Source organism: Podarcis erhardii (genome assembly GCF_964252035.2).
Source record: "Podarcis erhardii genome assembly, chromosome: 12".
Lineage (NCBI taxonomy): Eukaryota > Metazoa > Chordata > Lepidosauria > Squamata > Lacertidae > Podarcis > Podarcis erhardii.
The window spans coordinates 11,497,588-11,511,819 of NC_138513.1; the positions used below are offsets into that span (position 1 = coordinate 11,497,588).

Here is a 14,232-nt window from a genome sequence, read left to right on the forward strand (position 1 = left end):
GTTCAGAGGGACCTGTTACCTGGCTCACTGGGCCAATTCTACACATACTCTAAATACACATTACTAAAGGATTGGTCTGTCTGTAACGGTTATACACAATTCTTTGCACCCCCACTTGGAGAAGTTTGAGGCCTTGCCATCATTTGCATGAGTGTCAGAAAAAGCAAACTCCTTCAAGCCAGAAGATTCCTCCAGAGTGACAGGTAAGTTGTCCATGGCTGACTCCAGCAACTGAGTCTCTTCCCAAGTCTCAAGGGTTTCTTTTTACACAAGAAGCTGCTTTATACCAAGTCAAATCTCTGGTCCATCTAGTTCAGTACTGTCTACACCTAACCGGCAGCAGCTCTCCAAGCTTTCACATGGGACATTCCCAGCCCTACCTGGAGGTGCCAGGGAGACTTTCTGTATGCAAAGCAGCTGTACCACTGACCTATGGCCCTTCCTCTTTTTCTTATTGCCATCTCACCTTTTGCATTAAAGATAGCTTACACAAATATAAAAGCCATGCACCCTGTTCTTCGACTAAATTGTTTCGAAGCCATTTTTTAATTGCTGTAACGCACCCTGGGACCTGCTGGCAAAGGGTGGGTACAAAAACAAATTTAATATGGCTCGTAGCAAATTAAAGCCAAGTCCAAGAACAAAGGTTTCTCCTCCCACGCACCTTCTGCCCACTCTCTTCAGCTTGAAGGTTGTCATTTGCTAAGTAAAAAGCTGATGGGCATCTTACTCAACAACACAACCCAAACTATCAGATGGTCACCTGTTTGCTCCTAAGTGAAGGAATATCAGATTATCTGGGACTATTAACCACCTCTCTACTCAATCAGTTGGCCACAGGGCCTGTTCCAGTCCCCTGCTGAAGCCCCACATGCGGCTTTGGCTTCCAGCCAGATCTTGCAAGAGATCCATGAGATCCCACTGCAACCCAGAAGCTGCGACTGTAGCCACTTCTCTGCTAATGGGTAGGGGAGAGAGGCATGGAGGGGCCAGATAAGGAGAAGTGGGGGTGGAGGTGGCAGCTTCCAGCGACATCTTGCAAGAGCCCCCACAAGATCTTGTGCAGCTCTCGTGAGATCTCCCTGCAAGCCACTGCTGCTTCAGCAGTGCTGACAGACGGGCACTGCTCCTTGGATTCCACCGCCTGAGGTGGCTGCCTCAGTCTGCCACACAGATGGGACGACTGGTCAGCCAGAAGCCTATTGAGAGTAAGAGAGCGACAGCTGCTGCTTAAAAATGATGACCAGAAATATTGGGGCAGTAGGGAGGAAAAGTGTTCACTGGCCTCACCTTAAATATTTATATTTAATTAGCAGTAAACAGCAATATATTTAATTAGCAGTAAACAGCAATATATTTTAAATGTGCAGAAGAGCTCTTGAGTGATTTTAAGATGTTTACTAGTGTTAGTACAAAAAATGTATAATTTCATGATTTGGATAAGAAATGAAGTGTTAAAAATACTATTTGTAGTCACAATGTACAGAAATAAAACAATTGTTTTCTTTTTGGTTTTGTTCTAAGCTGCTTTATTTATGGTAACATTTACAATGCCCTGCCTATTCTGTTCCTGATGGCTGCCTGTGTTCTTTTTATTTTTATTTTTATATAGATTATGGAACTTAACACAGAAGGACTATAGAAACCTTTAACAGGACTGCTGCCTTCTCTAAAAAGCAAAGCCTGGACATTTCCTTTAAAAAAACACACACCATTATTTATTCTATAATCCAAAGTATTAAATATTTTGAAATTATTTTTTCAACTGAATTAATTTGTTGGATTAAAAGCTGTCATGTTTGTAAATTGTAAAATGTAAATTAAACTCTTTTTGTATTGAGTCCTAGTATTTCCAGGGTTTTGTTAGTTTTAGGCCACATTATTTTAACGTCTGGTAAGTTACAATTTACTCTTGTTCTGCAAGCATAATGCACAGTTTCTAAAATGTTACCAAGGAAGCCAAAACAAGAATGAGGCTGACACTGGCCAAAATCAAATGAGCTATTCTCCGCCCCTTTCTCTTCCATGCTACATTACAACCATTTTTAAACAAAATGTTTTTGCAGGCGGTCTGCCATGTGCTATAAAGTGCTGCTCTTATTGCTTTTGGATTGGGAGGAAGTATATTAGCACATATGTGACTTTGTCCAGTATGTTCCTGTGGGCAGGACCTACAGCATAGGTGGTGTAAAATTCCAAGGGCTAAAACCTTAATGACAATTAGCACAATGAAAAAAAGCAGGGAGCAGCAGAGCCTGAAAGGAATACAGTCAGTTCTTTCCAGCCTTGGGAAAAAGAAAAAGAAAAGTATTGCAACATCATGCTGCCTGGGAGCTGGCAGTCATATTTATTATGCAACCGACTAGCAAGATACCAACCAATTGTCAGAATCTGTACAGAAATGCCCATGTTGAATTGGTAGGTGAATGCAGCCCCACTTGTCATATAGCTACTGTATATTTCCTAGGGCCTCAGTTCCATCTCTGTATCCCTTGCAATCCTTACCTTAATCCACGGGCCATGTTACTGAGATGTCCACTGAGCCACAGAATTACGTATGTAAATATGACCCTAGAAATGGATGAGCCCTGGAATAAGGGGCAGAGTTTAGTTTTGTTCAGAGAGAAACTTTGGAGGGTGGCATCCATGTCACCACAAGCTTTGCACTCACTCAAGCCTTAGTCAGCCGTTTTGGCTCGTGAACGCCACAAACCTGGAAGTGAGTGTTGCGGTTTGCGAACGTTCTTTTGGAAGCAGAACATTCGGTGGGGCTTCTGGGGCTCCCGATTGGCCACAGGAAGCTCCTGCAGCCAATCGGAAGCTGCGCCTTGGAAGTTGAATGTTTTGGAAGTCGAACAAGCTTCTGGAATAGATTATTATAAGACTATGGTGGTTCAGAGGGACCTGTTACCTGGCTCACTGGGCCAATTCTACACATACTCTAAATACACATTACTAAAGGATTGGTCTGTCTGTAACGGTTATACACAATTCTTTGCACCCCCACTTGGAGAAGTTTGAGGCCTTGCCATCATTTGCATGAGTGTCAGAAAAAGCAAACTCCTTCAAGCCAGAAGATTCCTCCAGAGTGACAGGTAAGTTGTCCATGGCTGACTCCAGCAACTGAGTCTCTTCCCAAGTCTCAAGGGTTTCTTTTTACACAAGAAGCTGCTTTATACCAAGTCAAATCTCTGGTCCATCTAGTTCAGTACTGTCTACACCTAACCGGCAGCAGCTCTCCAAGCTTTCACATGGGACATTCCCAGCCCTACCTGGAGGTGCCAGGGAGACTTTCTGTATGCAAAGCAGCTGTACCACTGACCTATGGCCCTTCCTCTTTTTCTTATTGCCATCTCACCTTTTGCATTAAAGATAGCTTACACAAATATAAAAGCCATGCACCCTGTTCTTCGACTAAATTGTTTCGAAGCCATTTTTTAATTGCTGTAACGCACCCTGGGACCTGCTGGCAAAGGGTGGGTACAAAAACAAATTTAATATGGCTCGTAGCAAATTAAAGCCAAGTCCAAGAACAAAGGTTTCTCCTCCCACGCACCTTCTGCCCACTCTCTTCAGCTTGAAGGTTGTCATTTGCTAAGTAAAAAGCTGATGGGCATCTTACTCAACAACACAACCCAAACTATCAGATGGTCACCTGTTTGCTCCTAAGTGAAGGAATATCAGATTATCTGGGACTATTAACCACCTCTCTACTCAATCAGTTGGCCACAGGGCCTGTTCCAGTCCCCTGCTGAAGCCCCACATGCGGCTTTGGCTTCCAGCCAGATCTTGCAAGAGATCCATGAGATCCCACTGCAACCCAGAAGCTGCGACTGTAGCCACTTCTCTGCTAATGGGTAGGGGAGAGAGGCATGGAGGGGCCAGATAAGGAGAAGTGGGGGTGGAGGTGGCAGCTTCCAGCGACATCTTGCAAGAGCCCCCACAAGATCTTGTGCAGCTCTCGTGAGATCTCCCTGCAAGCCACTGCTGCTTCAGCAGTGCTGACAGACGGGCACTGCTCCTTGGATTCCACCGCCTGAGGTGGCTGCCTCAGTCTGCCACACAGATGGGACGACTGGTCAGCCAGAAGCCTATTGAGAGTAAGAGAGCGACAGCTGCTGCTTAAAAATGATGACCAGAAATATTGGGGCAGTAGGGAGGAAAAGTGTTCACTGGCCTCACCTTAAATATTTATATTTAATTAGCAGTAAACAGCAATATATTTAATTAGCAGTAAACAGCAATATATTTTAAATGTGCAGAAGAGCTCTTGAGTGATTTTAAGATGTTTACTAGTGTTAGTACAAAAAATGTATAATTTCATGATTTGGATAAGAAATGAAGTGTTAAAAATACTATTTGTAGTCACAATGTACAGAAATAAAACAATTGTTTTCTTTTTGGTTTTGTTCTAAGCTGCTTTATTTATGGTAACATTTACAATGCCCTGCCTATTCTGTTCCTGATGGCTGCCTGTGTTCTTTTTATTTTTATTTTTATATAGATTATGGAACTTAACACAGAAGGACTATAGAAACCTTTAACAGGACTGCTGCCTTCTCTAAAAAGCAAAGCCTGGACATTTCCTTTAAAAAAACACACACCATTATTTATTCTATAATCCAAAGTATTAAATATTTTGAAATTATTTTTTCAACTGAATTAATTTGTTGGATTAAAAGCTGTCATGTTTGTAAATTGTAAAATGTAAATTAAACTCTTTTTGTATTGAGTCCTAGTATTTCCAGGGTTTTGTTAGTTTTAGGCCACATTATTTTAACGTCTGGTAAGTTACAATTTACTCTTGTTCTGCAAGCATAATGCACAGTTTCTAAAATGTTACCAAGGAAGCCAAAACAAGAATGAGGCTGACACTGGCCAAAATCAAATGAGCTATTCTCCGCCCCTTTCTCTTCCATGCTACATTACAACCATTTTTAAACAAAATGTTTTTGCAGGCGGTCTGCCATGTGCTATAAAGTGCTGCTCTTATTGCTTTTGGATTGGGAGGAAGTATATTAGCACATATGTGACTTTGTCCAGTATGTTCCTGTGGGCAGGACCTACAGCATAGGTGGTGTAAAATTCCAAGGGCTAAAACCTTAATGACAATTAGCACAATGAAAAAAAGCAGGGAGCAGCAGAGCCTGAAAGGAATACAGTCAGTTCTTTCCAGCCTTGGGAAAAAGAAAAAGAAAAGTATTGCAACATCATGCTGCCTGGGAGCTGGCAGTCATATTTATTATGCAACCGACTAGCAAGATACCAACCAATTGTCAGAATCTGTACAGAAATGCCCATGTTGAATTGGTAGGTGAATGCAGCCCCACTTGTCATATAGCTACTGTATATTTCCTAGGGCCTCAGTTCCATCTCTGTATCCCTTGCAATCCTTACCTTAATCCACGGGCCATGTTACTGAGATGTCCACTGAGCCACAGAATTACGTATGTAAATATGACCCTAGAAATGGATGAGCCCTGGAATAAGGGGCAGAGTTTAGTTTTGTTCAGAGAGAAACTTTGGAGGGTGGCATCCATGTCACCACAAGCTTTGCACTCACTCAAGCCTTAGTCAGCCGTTTTGGCTCGTGAACGCCACAAACCTGGAAGTGAGTGTTGCGGTTTGCGAACGTTCTTTTGGAAGCAGAACATTCGGTGGGGCTTCTGGGGCTCCCGATTGGCCACAGGAAGCTCCTGCAGCCAATCGGAAGCTGCGCCTTGGAAGTTGAATGTTTTGGAAGTCGAACAAGCTTCTGGAATAGATTATTATAAGACTATGGTGGTTCAGAGGGACCTGTTACCTGGCTCACTGGGCCAATTCTACACATACTCTAAATACACATTACTAAAGGATTGGTCTGTCTGTAACGGTTATACACAATTCTTTGCACCCCCACTTGGAGAAGTTTGAGGCCTTGCCATCATTTGCATGAGTGTCAGAAAAAGCAAACTCCTTCAAGCCAGAAGATTCCTCCAGAGTGACAGGTAAGTTGTCCATGGCTGACTCCAGCAACTGAGTCTCTTCCCAAGTCTCAAGGGTTTCTTTTTACACAAGAAGCTGCTTTATACCAAGTCAAATCTCTGGTCCATCTAGTTCAGTACTGTCTACACCTAACCGGCAGCAGCTCTCCAAGCTTTCACATGGGACATTCCCAGCCCTACCTGGAGGTGCCAGGGAGACTTTCTGTATGCAAAGCAGCTGTACCACTGACCTATGGCACTTCCTCTTTTTCTTATTGCCATCTCACCTTTTGCATTAAAGATAGCTTACACAAATATAAAAGCCATGCACCCTGTTCTTCGACTAAATTGTTTCGAAGCCATTTTTTAATTGCTGTAACGCACCCTGGGACCTGCTGGCAAAGGGTGGGTACAAAAACAAATTTAATATGGCTCGTAGCAAATTAAAGCCAAGTCCAAGAACAAAGGTTTCTCCTCCCACGCACCTTCTGCCCACTCTCTTCAGCTTGAAGGTTGTCATTTGCTAAGTAAAAAGCTGATGGGCATCTTACTCAACAACACAACCCAAACTATCAGATGGTTACCTGTTTGCTCCTAAGTGAAGGAATATCAGATTATCTGGGACTATTAACCACCTCTCTACTCAATCAGTTGGCCACAGGGCTTGTTCCAGTCCCCTGCTGAAGCCCCACATGCGGCTTTGGCTTCCAGCCAGATCTTGCAAGAGATCCATGAGATCCCACTGCAACCCAGAAGCTGCGACTGTAGCCACTTCTCTGCTAATGGGTGGGGGAGAGAGGCATGGAGGGGCCAGATAAGGAGAAGTGGGGGTGGAGGTGGCAGCTTCCAGCGACATCTTGCAAGAGCCCCCACAAGATCTTGTGCAGCTCTCGTGAGATCTCCCTGCAAGCCACAGCTGCTTCAGCAGTGCTGACAGACGGGCACTGCTCCTTGGATTCCACCGCCTGAGGTGGCTGCCTCAGTCTGCCACACAGATGGGACGACTGGTCAGCCAGAAGCCTATTGAGAGTAAGAGAGCGACAGCTGCTGCTTAAAAATGATGACCAGAAATATTGGGGCAGTAGGGAGGAAAAGTGTTCACTGGCCTCACCTTAAATCAGGCACCCCCAAACTCAGCCCTCCAGCTGTTTTGGGACTACAATTCCCATCATCCTTGACCACTACTCCTGTTAGCTAGGGATGATGGGAGTTGTAGTAGTCCCAAAACATCTGGAGGGCCAAGTTTGGGGATGCCTGCCCTAAATGCTACCTGGGCTTTGCCCAGACCAGGGTTTATCAAAAGCTTTGGTCCCCCCGATGATGTTGGACTACAACTCCCATCATCCCACCCTAGCTATCCGGACCAGTGGTCAGGGATGATGAGACTTGTAGTCCAACAACATCTGGGGGTCCCAAGGTTGAGAAAGGCTAGAGACGTTGCTCCCGCTCTCCACTGCTGTCCCCTTAATAGCGCAGCGCCTCCTCCCAGCCGCCAGGGAGCGCCCGAAATATCCCCCTCCCACCTGCGGCAGTGGAACGGGGGGGGGGCGGGGTGGAGACGCCAAAAAGCAGAAGGAGTTATTCTAGAAACTTCCGGAAAGTAATAAACCCCGGCGGAAGTGGGAGCTGAGACTTCCTCATCTCGCGTTCTCTTCCTTCCCTTTCTCTCCAGGTCACAGAGAAAAGAAAAAATAGAGAGATGACCGAATCTCACAGATCGAGAATTTCCGGGTCCACGTTACGGTAAGTCAGGAGCTGCGTTAATAGAAATGAATGAGGAAATTCCAAGATTCGACCATAACTGTGACTGAGCCACAACGTATTCACCTGGAAAGACGGCAGCAAAGAGATTTATTTATTATTTATGATTATTATTTATTTAATTTTTAAAAAAGGGTTGGGCAGAGTGGCTTACGACAACCGTCCAGCGATACTTCGAACCTTTTGCAGGCAGGTATTAGAACTATCATCATCATCATTTAATATCATCATTTATTCCATATGTATGATTAAGTGGAGATTCCTGGATTGCAAGAAGTTGAACTAGATGACCCTCGGGGTACCATCCTAATCTACAATTCTATGATTCTATGATTATTTTGTTACCATCGCCAGATGAGTACATCTGGAGGGGTATAAATTATTATTATTATTGTTGTTGCTGTTGTTGTTATTACCTTCCTTTCGCCCTAAAGGCCCCAGGGCGGGTATACCTACACACATACACCTCTCTCTCTGAAAATAATAAAATGTCATAAGCCGGGGGGGGGGAAACTGAAACAATTTTAAATGTGTAAAAGCACATTTTTACATGAAATATTTACATGAAATTAAATGAGAGATTAGAACACTGGTAAATTCCTGCTTGCCTTTGTTTTTTTTTGGGGGGGGTACGCTGCTCCCCAATCAGACATTATATCAAAATTATTTCCGCCAGGCAGGCTGACTTAGGATGAACGAATGGGAAGGAGGAAATCGAGAACCTTTCCAAACCTTGGAAGTTCAGCTATAACGCGTCACTCTTCCATTTCCTACATCTAGGGAGGCGCGCTGGTCTGGGGAGGGAGGAGGAAACAAAACACACACACACACACACACACACAAAAAACCCCCACCAACGGCTCTTCCGACGCTTTCAGCGTGTGACGCACTTCCTGTTTGCGGCCCTGAGAGGAGGAGAGGCATCGTCTCCACCGTCACGGCTGCCGCTGCTTTATCAGAAAGCGGGAAGGGACGAGACGGGAGCTGAGCGCTGCAGTCGCCGGCCTTGAAGGAGAAGAAGAGCTCGGAGGTGAGGGGAGCGCTGAGGGCGCGGGGAGCCGTGAGGGAAGGAAGGTGGCGGGTATGGGGGGGGGAAGGAAGGGGGTTGTTCTGAGGGGCGGCGGCGGGGGGGTTGGTATCTCCACCGCGGGGTTGGCGCCAGGGGCGCGCGGCCTCCCCCCTCCCCTCACCCCCTCCTCCGCCTCGCGCTCTCTCCTGATTGGCTGAGGCCCGCTGCAGGGGGTGGGGGGAGGGAGAAGGATGGTTATCTCTCGGCTCGTGCGGCGGGGCTTCGCCTTGGCTTCCGATTCTCCCCCCTCCCCCACCGCGAACATTTCCCCCCCCAACACAGACTAGATTCTCCGGGCCTTTGTGCCTCTTTCGCCCTCAACGGTCGCCATGGCCCAGGCGCCTTTCTTCTTCCTTTGTCTGGGCTACCTCTTCTCCAGCCCCACCCCCACCGATCTGCTTCTAACCCCCGCCCCGTCCTGGGGATGCCACCCCCGGGAAACTCCGGGGGGGGTGTGGGGAAGTGGGTGCCCCCTCCCTCCCGTAGCGCCTTCCGTGAAACGAATCAAAACCAAGCGCAAAAAAGGGGGGCGTCGTGGAGTGGGGGCGCCCCATAGGAACGCGTGGCGGGTCTTGTCTGGGTTTCGGAGCCATTTCAGTCCTTCGAGGGCTTCAAGCTTTAGCGTAGGCCCAACTTCTAAAAACGTTTCTTTTTCCCGTCCGAAACAAACGCTTAAAAAATCCAAGTAGATCATGCAAAGAGGGGGCGGTAAGATTTTCATTGGCTACATGCAGCCTATTTCAGCTGCGGTCCACGAAAGCTTATCGTGCGATAAGTGAAGGCACCGTAACCCTTTTAATTTTATTTTTCCGTTTGCATTTTTGCTGTGTAGTAGGCTAACATGGCTTGTTCTCTGGAATGGTATTGCTGTTAGCGATTTGTTTTCTGTGGCAATTGCCTGTTTTGTCTCTTAAAAAAAAAAAATTCTTGGTTTTTACACAATGCTTTGCAATTACAAGAAGCCTGTCTGCTTTTTTGTAGATTGTTTTTTAACGGCTCTGTGCAAATGTTATCACTATTTAAAAATAAATAAATAAATTGAATCCTTGGTTTCTTTCGGAATTGCTTAGTGAACAAACTGAGCTGAGGTCAGAAACTGCCATTTGAAAACTATTAGGAGGAATTGGCTAATGGTGCTTTCCATGTTTACTTGGATGCGACTCCTGTTGAATATGGTTGGGATTGCAGTCTAGAAGATGTAGAAAGAATAGTCTTTAACTGGCAGCTGTTAAATTGCTTTCAGGGGAGGGAAACTTTTGAAAGTTGGAATCTTAAGATTTAAAAGCTAAGTAGATGAATATTTTGTATATCTGTTAAAGCATAACTAATAATACTTGCTTGACAAATTTTAGATAAAAATATCATTTCTAAAATAAAATAAAAAGAGTAGCAGTGTAACTTTTAAAGGATTACAAATCTCAAACAAACAATCATTTGGTTGGTTACTTGATTCAAATGAAACTTTGGAGGTTGTGTAGAGATAATATATACAAATATATGGCTACCTTGGATTTTGTAAAACTAGTGCTGGGTCCACTATTTCATATTTGGCCCAGCTTTTTGTCAGGAGTGGGTTAACAAAATACCCAAAGTTCACATATTAAATTGTTGATTTTGTTCAGCCTTGTGTAAGCTGCGCTAAGTAAGCCTTATTTGAAGAGCAAGAGATAATAAATTACTGAAATATGTGTTACGTGCTTCAAGTCTAGCGACTAGACTGGAGGCCATTTGTGTGGTACTTCCGTTGCTCTTTTGGGCATCTGGGATTTTCCGTGTTTCCCTTGAAATTTCCAGACTCATAATGAAGGAGATTAAGTAGCTAAGGGAAGGATAGTAAAGTGATGATACATTCTAACACTACAATTTTATTCTTTACAAGGCATATATTTTATTACTCATTAAATACCTTTTGTTGCTCAGTTATGCTGTGAACCACCCTCAGATCTACAGGTGAAGGGGCAGTATACAAATTTAATTAATGTTAATAACACATTAGATTTAAAGATGGAAATTCATTTTTTTTCTTCACTGTGTAATTATTCATTTAGTCTTAAAGGTCTAAGTAGGAGGAAGACACACTATATTTGTCCCAGAGTTCATTTGTATTCCACAGGAATATTATCTTAAAGCTAAATTTTAGAATTTAAAAATGATGGTTAAATGTATATACCATGGTTGAATTTCCATTGGCAGATTATGATGGCTGGACTTTAGTAATTGTTTTAGGATTAACTAAAAGCCAAATGCTACATTAGTTTGCATTATTTTCTGTATTCCTATTTTTTTCTTCACTAAGCTAAAGCTTACTCACCTTTTAGTCTATATTTCTGAATAATTTGGTCCTAGGAGTGAACTTAAGAAGCTGTTTAGTGCAAAATCAGGCCATTGGTCCATAACCATCTGTTTCCATATCACTGTTCTCTTTTTTTTTTATAAATATTTATTAAGATTTTAAAATATAAATGCACACATAATAAACAATCTTATTTCTGTCATAACAATTTCATCACTTCTTTGGACTCCCTCACGTCTCCCGCTCCCATTTGCATTGTTAAAATTTTTTCCACACAAATTATCAACTTGTTTTCAATCTCATGTCCATTCATTCAAATATAATCTAGCACTTCTTCCCAAAAAATTTTATATTTTCTTTAGTCTCACTTATCATCAAATTTAGATCTAATTTAGTGGTGAGCAGTTTTTTATAATCCAGCATCCTTCTTAAGATTCAACCAAATTACAATGTTTTTGTAAATACATTTTGAATTTCTCCCAGTCTTCCTCCATCTTCTCTTCTCCCAGATCACGGATTCTGCCGGTCATCTCGGCCAGTTGCATATAGTCCATCAGCTGCATCTGCCACTCTTCCAGTGTGGGTAGATCTTGAGTTTTCCAGTTTTTTGCGATAAGAATCCTTGCTGCCGTTGTTGCATACATGAAAAATGTTCGATCCTTCTTTAACACCTTCTGGCCGACAATACCCAGGAGGAAGGCCTCTGGTTCCATATCACTGTTCTCACAGTGGTTGTCCTATGCCTTTTCAATTATTGCTTCTTTGGTCCTTTTTTAATGTGGGTTAAACCACAGAGCCTAGGGCTTGCTGATCAGATGGTCGGCGGTTTGAATCCCCGTGACGGGGTGAGCTCCCATTGCTTGGTCCCTGCTCCTGCTAACCTAGCAGTTCGAAAGCCCATCAAAGTGCAAGTAGATAAATAGGTACCGCTCCGGCAGGAAGGTAAACTGCGTTTCTGTGTGCTGCTCTGGTTTGCCAGAAGTGGCTTAGTCATGCTGGCCACATGACCCAGAAGCTGTACGCCGGCTCCCTCAGCCAGTAAAGCAAGATGAGCGCCGCAACCCCAGAGTCAGTCACGACTGGACCTAATGGTCAGGGGTCCCTTTACCTTTACCTTACTGAACCATTTATTTGCAAAGCATATGGTTAAGCAGACATCACTATACCTGCTAGTCAAACCAGACTGAACAAGAAGAGAGAAGTTGGTCTTGTAATAGGATCATTTGCATCCTTAAGGAAGTATTTAGGACAAGAATCATTCAGGAGATAATTAGAAGGTTAAAGCTCAAAGGTCAATATTAGAAAAAAGGTTGGGTGGAGCATCAACAGGACATAGGAGTATTCTTAGGGTTTTCAAAAATTCCCAGTAGAGTGCCAGTCTCACCTTTATGCAAGGATTTCAGCATCAGGCTTATCCGATGTAGCGTGCGAAAAGGCTGTTCTGGGAGAGCTTCCCTTGTGATGAGGAAAATTACACAGGAGGTTGCGATGAGACCAAGAGCAAGTATCCTGTTGCCCAGCAACTATTGTCTCAACATGCAATCAGTAGAAAGGCTGTTAGCCAAAGAACTCTTTATATTTCAGTTTACCCAGTAAAGTTATATATTCATTCAGACAGAACCAGAGTTGTGGCCATCTTAACTGTACTCATTCCAGTACTGTAGCCGAGTTCAAAATACACTAGACTCTCAAAAACATTTATGACTCTGGTAAAGACCTGGATTAACATAGTGTAAGCAGTACCTTTTAAGTAGAGCTCTAATTGCTTTTCATATTGAGGCCCAGATTATTTTTGAAACCTGGAAATTGTGGAGCAGGATTATAACTTCTTATTTTGTACTGCAAGCCCTCCTGTGCAAAAGAATCACTTTCACCACCCCTCTTTAGCAGAGTATTTACCATACATTATAAACTGGAATAGCTAGAAGACCACTTGATCAAAAACTCAATAGAGCCATTATATATTATGAATTTTAGAAACATATATCCTTTCCCCCCTCCCCCCAAAAAGCAGAACTATATCTTCATAAGAAGAAAAAGCTTTTAAGTTGAATTCCAGATTAAGGCTTCTTCACCTTTCTGATGTCTACTTCATTACAATTTCTGTTCCCCCCCCCCCCCGGTCACATGCCACTTCACGTTTAACACCCTTTCTTCAAGGATAAGGATGGCATCTTTATAAATTAAGCAAGACATATTTAAGCAAAACATCAAAAATATACCTTGCATTATGCTCTACCAAATACTATATTAGTACACCTGTGAGGAAGATGCAGGACAGTTTTAACTAGTGCTAGAAACTTGCTTGGTACAGATGTCTTAATCAGGCACGGCTCTTAACATTCAGTCATTAATGTTATGGTCCCCAGTTTATATTTATGTGCTGTTGTGAGGTACAAGATTTTCATTTTATATTTACTTGTGAAACTTTTAGGTTGTTGCAAACCATTTAGGCATCTTGAAGTATGTAGTCATTAAAATATAACGTGTTTCACGTTGCTTGCAAAGTCATTGTGATTGGGAATTATCTCTGTTCTGCAGATGCCTTAAAAGGTTAACTGAAGTTACTGTTTCCAATATGTAATTCTGTAATATCAGAAAATTGTTTACTGAAGAGTTTAGATGCAAGATTAATTCAGTTGACACATTTGCATTAATAAGTGACAAAATAATTTGTAAGGTTGTTTCATTTGATGCTCATTAAAAGGGCTTCCATGTTGATTAGTTTGTGGAGACATGGTCTATTAATAGTTGAACAGTGTTGATAAAAATAGGATAGCCTTTAATGTCTTTTTTGTAGTACTGGATATTTTTGTTTTATAAACTCTTAAACATAGAAATAAAAAAGTTCAAACTGAAAATTTATTCAGCCTGACATCATTCTTGCTCTCATTTCTGGTGTGATGATGGTAAGTCACCCAACAACTACAAGTTTCTATTCCAGGCATAGGCAAACTCGGCCCTCCAGATGTTTTGAGACTACTCCCATCATCCCTAACTAACAGGACCAGTGGTCAGGGATGATGGGAGTTGTAGTCCCAAAACATCTGGAGGGCCGAGTCTGCCTATGCCTATTCTGTTCACTACAAAATGCTGGTACAATGGTACCTCTACTTATGAACGCGTGCCGTTCGCACCCCAAAAAG

General features: G+C 43.1%; 1 protein-coding gene and 1 long non-coding RNA gene across 4 annotated transcripts in view; one reads left to right on the forward strand and one right to left on the reverse strand.

The window, feature by feature from the left end:
- LOC309326088 overlaps positions 1-12,958 on the reverse strand; it is a 42,618-nt gene extending 29,660 nt beyond the window's left edge. Inside the window, exon 1 of the long non-coding RNA XR_014150127.1 lies at positions 12,471-12,958. This is a non-coding gene — a long non-coding RNA (uncharacterized lncRNA). The remainder of the gene's footprint in view (positions 1-12,470) is intronic.
- Positions 8,554-14,232, forward strand: part of DNAJB6 (DnaJ heat shock protein family (Hsp40) member B6) — a 67,189-nt gene continuing 61,510 nt past the window's right edge. Inside the window, exon 1 of one of the 3 annotated variants that reach the window (XM_081834539.1) lies at positions 8,554-8,754. The gene's annotated coding sequence lies outside the window, so the exon portion shown is untranslated. The remainder of the gene's footprint in view (positions 8,755-14,232) is intronic. The other 2 variants (XM_081834537.1, XM_081834538.1) reach the window with 2 other exon arrangements.